Source organism: Dendroctonus ponderosae, unplaced genomic scaffold, assembly GCF_020466585.1.
Source record: "Dendroctonus ponderosae isolate FM_Combo_2020 unplaced genomic scaffold, Dpon_F_20191213v2 Dpon_F_20191213_8, whole genome shotgun sequence".
Lineage (NCBI taxonomy): Eukaryota > Metazoa > Arthropoda > Insecta > Coleoptera > Curculionidae > Dendroctonus > Dendroctonus ponderosae.
The window spans coordinates 10,306,103-10,318,083 of NW_026019016.1; the positions used below are offsets into that span (position 1 = coordinate 10,306,103).

General features: G+C 34.8%; 1 protein-coding gene across 2 annotated transcripts in view; it reads right to left on the reverse strand.

The window, feature by feature from the left end:
* Nucleotides 1–8,746, reverse strand: part of LOC109546376 (capon-like protein) — a 116,354-nt gene extending 107,608 nt beyond the window's left edge. For both annotated transcript variants that reach the window (XM_019917324.2, XM_019917325.2), the window contains exon 1: nt 8,455–8,746. The gene's annotated coding sequence lies outside the window, so the exon portion shown is untranslated. The remainder of the gene's footprint in view (nt 1–8,454) is intronic.
* Between the last annotated feature and the right edge of the window lie 3,235 nt (nt 8,747–11,981).

The following is an 11,981-nucleotide window of genomic DNA, read 5'->3' on the forward strand; positions in this document are numbered from 1 at the left end:
ACACATGGAGATCGCCAGCAGACAAGGAGGGACAAATCGTAAGGAACCAAGTTGACTTTTATGTTGATTAGACAAAGATATAGAAATGCAATAATTTCGGCAGAAACATATCCAAGTGCCGACATAGGGTCAGACCATAATCCCGTGATCTCCAAAATCAGGCTTAGAATGAAACACATAAAAAGAAGTTCAAAAAATACCCGAATCAATACTACTAGGATAAGAGATCCAGAAACAAAACAACGTTCGACAGAGGAGATCAGCAGAGTATTGACCAATGTACCGGAACAAATTCTCCAACACTGTAAAAGAAGACAAATGGCATCTAATGAGTATAGAAACAACAAGAAGCGAAAGGGAGTACTAAAACGAAAAACGCATAAAAAGAAACAATGGATGACAGACGAGATCGTTCAGTTAACGGATGAAAGGAAACATTTTAACAACAAAGAGAATACGAAATATAGAGAGATACAGTACCGACGAGATCTTTTATTTGAAAGATTTTCGAAATATTTCTATCAGGAACCCAGATCTTCACTAAGGTGAAACCATCCACTACCGGTACTCTAAACGCCAAAGATCTGACCAAGACTGAAAAGCCATAAAAATGACCACTGGACACAGTATGAAGATATTTATTGCCCTTTGCAGGTAAACAATCCTGAAATTGCTCTAATAAGATTGGGCAGAGTTGACGGCCAAAACCTTTTCAATTAGTAGGGGCATACAAGAAACCAACGAATCGCATTTAACGGGTGCAAAATGGCAGAAAATTAGACAAACTGTAAAACGATTACCAGGACAGTTCAGTGAAGAACAAGCCTTCGGGGTAGGTGCATGGGATTTTTCGGCAAGAAGAATTGTATTACGTAAATTTTTGCTCGGAAAAGGGATGCTTTTGCATAATTTCTATCAGGAACGCATAAATGGTCAGCAGAAGCACGACTGGAAAGGTACCAACCCTTAAACATACTGGATTCCTGTCACGAAGGTTCTTAAAGTTTCGATTGTTAAAACCGCCAGTAACACACTTGCTTGTTCAAGACCCACCCGTTCAATTTTCGGCTAATTTATGCCCAATTCGAATTTGGCCGTTTGATCCGATAACGGTTGATGGTTGCGAGAGAGACGGATAAATCCCAGAGTGATTTGAACTGTATTTTTGCCAATTTATGCGTTTTTTGCACTTAATCGAACAATATTGAAATGTATGGACCACAGTAATTCCCCACATCGGGTACTACTTTTGCTACAATCACGATGGAAGAAAGTCAAAGTATCTCGTGCAAGTTGAGCAGATTTCAGTATAAAAACCACAATGTGTTTCTTGGGCAGATTTTGGCAATCAGAAACCCAGACTAGCAATAAGGTGAAACCATCCACTACCGGTACTCTAAGCGCCAAAGATCTGACCAAGTATGAAAAACTATAAAAGTTACCACTGAACACAATATGAAGATATTTATTGCCCTTTGCAGGTAAACAATCCTGAAATTGCTCTAATAAGATTGGGCAGAGTTGACGACCAAAACCTTTTCAATTAGTGGGGGCATAGAAGAAACCCACGAATCGCATTTAACGGGTGCAAAATGGCAGAAAATTAGAGAAACTGTAGAACGATTACCAGGACAGTTCAGTGAAGAACAAGCCTTCGGAGTAGGTGCATGGATGTTTCGGCAAGGAGATTTGTATTGCGTAAATTTTTGTTCGAAAAAGAGATGATTTTGCATAATTTCCATCAGGAACGCATAAATAGTCAGCAGAAGCAAGACTTGAAAGGTACCAATCCCTAAACACACTGGATTCTGGTCGTGAAGGTTCTTAAGATTTCGATTGTGAAAACAGCCAGTAGAACACTTGCTGGTTCAAGAGCACCCGTGCAATTTTCGGCTAATTTATGCCCAATTCGAATTTGGCCGTTTGATCCGATAACGGTTGATGGTTGCGAGAGAGACGGATAAATCCCAGAGTGATTTGAACTGTATTTTTGCCAATTTATGCGTTTTTTGCACTTAATCGAACAATATTGAAATGTATGGACCACAGTAATTCCCCACATCGGGTACTACTTTTGCTACAATCACGATGGAAGAAAGTCAAAGTATCTCGTGCAAGTTGAGCAGATTTCAGTATAAAAACCACAATGTGTTTCTTGGGCAGATTTTGGCAATCAGAAACCCAGACTAGCAATAAGGTGAAACCATCCACTACCGTTACTCGAAACGCCCAAGATCTGACCAATACTGAAAAGCCACAAAAATGACCACTGAACACAATATGAAGATATTTATTGCCCTTTGCAGGTAAACAATGTTGAAATTGCTCTAATAAGATTGGGCAGAATTGACAGCTAAGACCTTTTCAATAAGTGGGGGCATAGAGATGTGGGGGGCCAAGAAATGGGATAGTGGGGGCAAGAAATACACGAATCGCATTTAACCGATGCAAAAAGGCAGAAAATTAGAGAACTTGTAGGACGATTACCACCAGAACAGTTCAGTAAAGAACAAGCCTCCGGAGTAGGTGCATCGGAGTTTTCGGCAAGAAGATTTGTATTTCGTAAATTTTAGTTCGGAAAAGGGATGCTTTTGCATAATTTCCATCAGGAACGCATAAATGGTCAGCAGAAGCAAGACTGGAAAGGTATCAACCTGTAATCACACTGGATTCCTGTCGTGAAGGTTCTTTAGATTTCGATTGTTAAAAGAGCCAGTAGGACACTTGCTTGTTCAAGAGCACCCGTTCAATTTTCGGCAAATTTATTCCAAATTCGAATTTGGCCGTTTAATCCGATAACGGTCGATGGCTGCGAGAGAGAGAGGGATAAAGCCCAGAATAATGATCATGTAAACTGGCATTAGTTTGTACTGATGAACTGTATTTTCGCCAATTTGTGCGTTTTTTGCACTTAGTCGAACAATATTGAAACGTATGGACTACAATAATTTTACGACAACAATTTTACAACTACTACTTTTACGACAACTACATGCAATGAAAGAAAGTCAAAGTATGTCGTGAAAGTTGAACAGCTGTTTTACTGGAAAGGTTTTCGAAATCTTTCTCTCAGGAACCCAGATTAGCACTAAGGTGAAACCATTCACTACCGGTACTCGAAACGCCAAAGAGCCAATAATATATTTATTGCCCTTTGTAGGGAAACAATACTGAAATTGCTCTAATAAGATTGGGCAGAGTTGACGGCTAAAACCTTCTCAATAAGTGGCCTTAAAACCACCAAAAATGGGAGGGCAGTAGGTCCAGATCAAATGCCAGTCGAAACATTCAAATGTATGAACGACGATACCTTGGATATACAACTGGACTTATTTAACGAAGTACAAGGGTATACATATATGAAAGCAATGGTTACTCTCCACTTTCTGCGCTATTCCAAAAACCACAAACGCGAAAAACTGCTGTGAATACAGAACAATATAATTAATAAGTGTTGCGCACAAGGTATTTTTGAAAGTAATCCATGGACGCATCAGTAAAAACTAGTGGCACGAATAGATGATAGTCAATTTGGGTTTAGAAACGGACTAGGGACGAGAGAAGCGTTGTTTGCACTAAATGTGTTAGCACAGAGATGTCAAGACACAAATATGAATATTCATGTCCCGTTGACTTCGAAAAAACTTTCGGTACAATGAGATACGGAAAACTAGTCAAAATTCTCCAACCAAAAAACATCGACAACGGGGACTTAAGAATAATTACAAAACTTTATTGGAATCAATAGCAACAACGCACAAAACGTATTCAGTGAATCAACTATTGAAGAGGCACTACTATCTCAAAATGAGAGAATAATGGTTAATGGTAAACGGAAAGATTATAAACAATGTAAGATTCGCGGACGACACAGCGATTATAGCAACCTCCCCTGAATAACTCCAAATACTATTATATAGAACTGGTACATTTTGTACACCAGTTCTATACTGGTACATTTTGTGAACAATGGGGACTAAAAATAAACATAAGGAAGGCCAAATACACATAAATTCCCACATAAATATATAGGGCCAATAAATGAAAGGGTTCAAAAATATAAATACCTGGGCACCTGCATTACAGAAAATGACGACCAAACAATAGAAATACGAACTAGAAGAGAAACAGCAAGAAATGCATTTGTGAGATTGAAAACAATCCTCTGTTCCAGACCCCTCGCAATAGAACTAAGCGATAGAACATTAAGGTGCTATCTGTTTGCAGTACTACATTATGGATTGGAAGTCTGGACGCTCCAACAGGAGCACATGGACAAGCTGTGGTCGTTGGAAATGTGGTGTTACAGAAGGATGCTCAGGATATCATGGACAGAAAGAAGAACAAGCATGGATGTACTTCGAGAAATGGGTAAAGAATGTGAAGTAATTAACACCATAAAGGCAAGAACATATGAGGCAGCGATATGAGATGCTTAGATTGATCATGCAAGGAAAGATAAAGGAAAGACGGAGCATTGCTAGATTAATTTCATGGTTGAGAAATTTGAGCGATTGGTTGGTTGTAGCTCAATAGAATTTTTCAGAATAGCGGCAAATAAAGTAAGAATAGCAGTGATGATATCCAACCTCCGATCGGGGACGGCACTCAAAGAAAAAGTACTGAATATCTGCAAATTTCTGTTATCGGTCTAAGTGATATTGATTAAAATAATTTGCAATCTCAAAATCTTCAATTCTGTTGCAATAAATTTGACAAACACTCAAACTGTACAGAAAATAAACAGATACCCATGGATGAATGAAGGAGACGCAATTAACATATACTTAAAGCAACTTATATAGAGGAAATCGAACAAATCAAAAATAGTTAAGTAAGTACGTGTTCATATAAAAACGATGTGGAAATTGTTAAAAGATAAGTAAGTACATCAATAGAAAACTTAAATCAAACAATGATTCATTACATCCAACATCAACTGGACAAGTTAACATAAAAAACTTCGTCAAAACCAAAACAAAAGTTTCTCTATCGAAATGGATATCGAACATCTGAGATTTACGATGAAAAGTTAACCTACAACTATTTAAACATTGCTTGCGGTTCTAGAACAACAACTATGAATTATTTGACAGCCTATTATAATAAATTGACAGCGCATTGATTAGGTACACATTTATCTTACACAGATCAAAGTAGTGCCATTAAATTGAATTTATATTAGAAACTTTCGCAAAAGCTACATAACAATTGTTATCTCCAGATGTTAATTATATGCAAACTGAAAGTGTATTTAGTTAATTTTTTTGTATAGAAGAAACCGGAGAACTTGAAGTATTATGAACATCATCCAGCACATCTTCGAAAATCCAGAAAAATGTCTTGCAGTTAAGGTAGATTTATGAAATGAGTTCGAGTTCGATATAGGTATATATAAGAAAAACCTTGAGGATATTTTATTTTTGTTTGGTGAAGTAAGTAGAGGCGTCAATATTTAAAAAAAATGAGCTATTTGGAAAATTTACATTCATCTTACAGACAAAACACAATAAAATCTGAACAGAAAAACTATTAGATAAAATTTATTTATCTAACCACACTGCTAAAAAGTTTAGGCGACAATTTAATATTTCATTTAACAAAATAAACAACCTTTTAGAAGTGACGTCATAAATTTCACAAAGAATAGTTAAACTGGTTATTAATGTCCATGGATGCAATTAAAAAAAGTTAAACAGGATTTAATGCGAAGCAGTTTGGCGAATTTATTCAACAACCTTCTCGACTAGCAAATATTTAAATACAGAGAATAAATAAATGCCTAGACAAATGATCTATTTTGGTTTTTGCGTAAATCACAAAGTAATTGAGACACAATGAACTAGGTTTATTTATAAATCGATTGCACAGCTGGATATTTGTGTATCGGGATTATTTATATTCTTAGGTATGAGGTTTTTCGCTAAATTGTTGAACAAAAGCGAATTATCAGATACTAATCAAAACGCATCAAACACATTTCTGTTATAAAGCATAAACAAGCTAAATAATTGCTTTTTTTTCAAAGTAGTAGCAAAACTTAAAATAAAACGATATTTGAAAGAACAACTGCGAGAATCCAATAATTAGAACCCTTTACGAAGTATTAACATATTCGCTATTAACCTAGTTGTAAAGGTTTTTTAAAGAAACGAATACTGCCGATAACCGACTCTGTGATTTTCTGACTGGTGGGACTTTAGCTGAAAATCCTATGGAAATATTCGAGGGGGATGGATGAATTATGTATTAAGGGTCATGATTACAGCCCCTGTAAATTTTTGTGGAAGCTCTGTTAAATCCAAAATGGTCTTTAACCACATATCCAGGAGCAACGAGATAAAAAAACAAGCTACTATTAGTGACTGTGCCAGGTAGGCGTTGAGGTTTTATCTGCTCAGCAAAGAAATTTAACATGTACTAATTTAGATATGAATTGAACCATATGGATTTTTTGTAATTAAGTGTTTTCGGTCTTGTTTAGAATGCAAGTTGTTTCGCTTTTCAAAAGCTTTGATATTTTGATGATTAGGAATTCTTCAAGAATAAAATATGGAAACAAGCCTAAATATTCGTCAATAAAAGAGCTTCATATTTTGCATATACATGAAAGTATTATTAGTGGTGCAAAGATCTAAAAGAAAGCCGTCCAATTAACGTCTAAAATAGAGAGGAGATACTGACTTGAGATGAAATGGCTCTGCAACACAAAGAAAGGTCTTTTAGGTAATGTCTCCAAAAATATGTTGCACATTCATGTTACATACTTAATATAACGTAAAAGGTAGTACTCCTCTAGGTATCAAAATATATTTCAGACCTTAAAAAGGTCCGAATGAAAATTCAAAAAACAATAATTATTTAACTCTTCAAAGCCAAGAACCCGAATAAATCACGGAACCAAGTCTCAAATATTACAAATGTGTTGCAAACTTTAAACAAGAATTAGTAGTCAATATTAGCAAAAAACGCATATATCGAATATTCCCTGAAGAGCCATCATCATTAGCGTTGGCATAATAGATATCAATGATCGAATGCACTGACAGAGTTAATGTGCTCTTAAATTTGCATCATCGGATGAATTATACGCCTCATCTATTTAACAAATTTAAACATTTAAAACGGATAATTTTTAGCTTAATATCTTCAAACAAGGTCTAAAAATGTTGTCAACTTGGGAGCAAGAATCATAAGGTACAGTATGATAAGAATAGAATAGAAAATTATTATTTTAACTTTTCGTCAATTCTCAACGATTCTTGAAATATCGAGGCATGAGTAGCTGCTAAAGAGTGAACTACATTTTTGCAACCAAGCGTCTTGGTAAATTAACAATTAAGTAGCTAATTGAAAGAAATAATGCGGCAGAAGCACGTGAAAGCGTTGAAAATAATCCTGCTAGAATATTTTTTCCCTTACTGAAAAAGTAAGAAGTCCATGCAAAACATATTGTAAGAAAATTGTAATGTATATATAATTTATAAACCTGATTTATAAACCTGATTACCAACCGATACGATCAAAGGTCATCAAATATTCTCCCAAAAAGTTTGAGCAGAAATAATGAATAATGAAATGTTCCGAGCGTTTTTGGAGAACCCTTTACGTCCACCACTGGAGGACATTCTTCTTCAAATTTAACAAACGACATATTTTTTTACATGATGGTACTCCAGCGCATTTTAATAGAGTTATCACTGATTTTCTCAATAAAAATTATGCTAATCTATTGATAGGTCGTGGTGGTTTCATTGCTTGGCCATCGCGATTTCCAGATCTCAAGCCGTTGGACTTTTACATGTCAACAGAAACCAACTCATCAGAAGAATTCCACCCAAGATCTGATGAGGTGAAAAACAATATGGAAGACTACAACTGGGAACGAGAGCAACGACGAAGCTTGATAACAAGTTGATAATAATTACCCTGTCATTCTATTTAAAAAAATATATGTATATACAAACCCCCGATATTTGATGAACCGCTGAGAGTTCAGGGAAAGTGAACAGAATATATTTTGCTTGAAATTAGTCATAGAATTGATATACCAAGTATCTGAAATACCTCGGCCAGCAACTTTGTATAGGTATAAATTTTGAAAATAAAATTAGTAGTTGATGCAGTGACGTATTAAAAAAAATGTATTTAATTGAACTTTCCGTTTGAAAGTAAACGTTTGCCTCTAAAAGCCGGTTCAAGTAAATTAGAAAACAAACGTTGCCACAGTTCGAATAATCAAACAATGGATTAGTTCTCGAAAAACCATAATTAGATAGGATTTCACATATTCTTCCTTAATTGGCTCAATTTGTGCAAACCTAAAATAGCACCATTTTCAAAACGTTTTGATGTACAGTTTTTCATTTTTATTCTCAGAAGCCGAATAGCAAGTGCGTTTGCTAGAAACCCAATTGCTTGTGCGAAAACATAGATAAATCAACAACTATTTACCTTCCTTCCAAAAAGCAGCAACGGAAAATTTATGTAAGTAATCAGTCAAAATTCACTCACTAAGTCACAAATCCATAACATTCACACAAATAGTTGCTGCAATATAAAAATAACTCAGCTTTTATTTACAGAGGGGGCATGTATTGTTTATTTGTCTCTATTTTTAGCGTTTTATTTTTGCGGAATAAGGTTATGAAAGAAAAGCGTGTTTTGAAAGCGTGTTTCCGGAACAGAGTGGCTCGAAGGTCCGTACCAAAACGCCGATGAAAGCAAACTCCTGAACGCTCGGGCCGTTGCTGAGTTTCGAAATTATATTCAAACAGGTTTTGCTCGGCTCAGTTTTCTGGCGGGAATAATATATATGTAGAGACACCTGCAAACGCGGGCGTTTAGTAGCTGAAGCATGGTGAAAGACCGCCATCTCTTAACAAACAGAATATCGACTCGAACCGCAGGAATTGTTTTCCGAGAATAATTAGTTGGCGATTAGTTGGCCAGATGCCTTCGCTTTGTTACATTGAGAAAATTTTTAAATTTTTTTAGTCCGGTCAATTTTTGTACCACTTTCACTGATTTCTTCTACTCATTTAACAGGTCTTGCACATCAGGAGTCATTGGTCCATATCGCCTGTCCAAAAGTACATTTCCAATTGACCAACGAATGAACTTCTTGGCTGCCAAACTGGCCAACTGCTGCATTACTTTCAGGCTGGCACAATGCAAATTCAACACGAATTACTAAATTTTTATATGGGTTACATTCAGTTTTAAAAAAGTTGCCACTTGATGATTTTCAATTGCTCCAAATTATCGGAATTTAAATGCTCCTTTGGTCTTCAATTCAAATAAAAATTGCAATCTTGATTCCGTCATTACAGCTAACTATTTCTCATCTGGGGAAAAATTTGAAGTTCTAAAAGTATGAGTTATTTTACTACTGAAAGATAATGCATTATCCTTCGCAGCTGCCCCTCTTAATGCAGAAATTTACAGAAAAAACTGGAAAATGAGAACCGTTCTGAGCAAAGACAGAAAATACAAATAAAGATAAACAAAATGTATGAAACAGGGCAGAATAAAGTGAGCCAATGGATCACCTCATGTTAAATGGTGTTCTGTAAATAAATCAGCGTTAACTTTCTATTTTGAAGAATGCAAAAAGTCTAGATTTAATACATGACCAAATTTCAATCGTTTGAGTACGATAAGTAACCGATCAGAAGATTCTGCTAGGACGAAACTCGAGATTTTTAGTGGAACCCGGTTGAAACACCTTTATTGAAGAGAGCAGGCATTTTCCGAAAAAATATCTAAAGCCAAAAGTATCATATTTAAGTAAAACGTGATTTGATTATTATCGTATTTAAAAAAATGTAATAAAATAACTCACAGAAATACCTTTAATTTATTTAATCTATCCTAGTGATTATGAAAGAAATGCAAACCGTAGACATAATTTCCTTGAGTACATTTAAAAATTCTAAACTTTGTTTACTGTTGTACTACAAACAATTTGCTACTTTCGCCTATGTTTTTTCACAATAGCTTTATCTTTTGAATTTAATTGAAATTAAATAAGAGATGGTATGGGTTCCATTATGATTTTCATGAAAGATTATGCAGTTGATGTATTGAAACCACGAGCAATGCTTCCTCAAATTTAGTTCTTTGTTGTTTGTTGCGTTTTCTTTTCTAGTACGATCCTATAAAATTCATTGCAATTTCCACAGCCAATATCATTCAATATCCAACAGAAACACTGCAATTTTGCAATTTGTGGATTTGTATTCGTTATCTCAGATAAACTCATAAATTACAAGATGGGAAAATGACTAGTTTTACTAAATTAATCACCAAGAGCTGAGCAAAACTGGGCATTCTGATTAAAAGCAAATGTTGAACTGAAATGTTCTTGCCGCAAAGTATCAAACAGTAATAACCGCAAACTCACAAACATGCCCATAAATTACTTTTTGATACAAATAGAGGTTTTTTCGCATACTCGTTTTCAATTATAAAGTCATTAAATCCAAAGACTGTTAAATCAGCGTGAATAATTAACGTCTAATTCTAGTTGCGGATGTTTGGAATCTACCTGCACCATTAATAATGTCTAGATTCATTTCAAATGCCTCAAGGCTTTTCCCAATTATAGGTATAAGTAAAATCTTGAAATGTTGTTGCACGTGTCTGGCTGTTGAAATGCGACGGCGGTTAATTTCATATATCCTTAAATAAAACATGTTGCAATGCAAGGTGCATCCAGATTTAGTGACAGAAGAAGCAGAATATTGGAAAACTTTAAAATTCATTAAAGTATTGACTATTGAAATGAGTGGTAATAAACTGTTTTAAATGCTCCAGTAAAGTTGTTGGGGAAACGAAGTGGTTCTTGGTTGTCTTTTAAGAGTCAGTTATTAGAGTTATTATTCCATTTCTCATGACTATTAGTTTCTTTGCAGCTTCAAATTTAAGGTTTTGTTAATGTACAGATACGTAAAATGGAAATGTGTACACCCTAATAAAATGCCATAGTGAATTTGTAACCCCCAAAGAGGGCATCTTTTCAATGTCGGCAATAGTAACCTCGTGCCACTTGCATATTTTTTAACGGATAAAATATACGCCAATCGATTTTATTCTTACGTCGATACATTCATTTAATATTTTTTATTTTGCATTTAACCAACTCCTCAACGTGTTTGTTTACTAATATTTGAACGATTGGTTAAAAGTCACGGACACATCTCTATCTCTGATTTTCAATTCCGGAAATTATTAGTTCGGTGATCCAGTCATAGGATATTAAAAGATTTTACCTCAAACATTGAAAAATGCATAAGACCTTGCACATTAAGAAATTGCTTCCTTTGATTGGTTCAAATAACAAGGCCATAAATTTATCAGAAACGTGCATACTAAATTTGGATGTTTAAATACGAACATTTCTCTCAAAAATTGGCGCCTGCAGACAAGTTAAATTTATTACCAAATCGCCGTTTATGATACTATATCACATACAAATTTAAAATTATTAATATTAAGTAAGTAAACGGTATTTGCCAGCTTATGTAAATATAATAATTATATACGGCCTAGAGTAGAGATCTCGTGGCTTTGTCATAAATTTTAATAATATTAAAGAAGATAAACAACAGAACTTCATAAGGCCAAGATCACCGAGCATTATACTTGAAATTTAATAAATAAATCAGGCAATGTCATAAATTTGGTTTTTGGACAAATATTGGAATATTTTGTGCGTACTTGCAAATTTTTCAAATTTAGAAAATTGTAAGTTGGAAATATGTGATAATGCTTTACATGACGATCATTATATAATTATCGCTGATGTCATCAGGTTCAAACCATAAAATTTACTGATTTTTTCCATAATTAATAATGTTTTTAAATCAGCAACATTTCTAAGTTTATTTCTCAGCAAGTTTAAGTAACTTTAGTTACTGAACAAACCAACATCACAAAAGTTTCATTACACCGCGGCTCATTCACTGTTTGAGTAACAA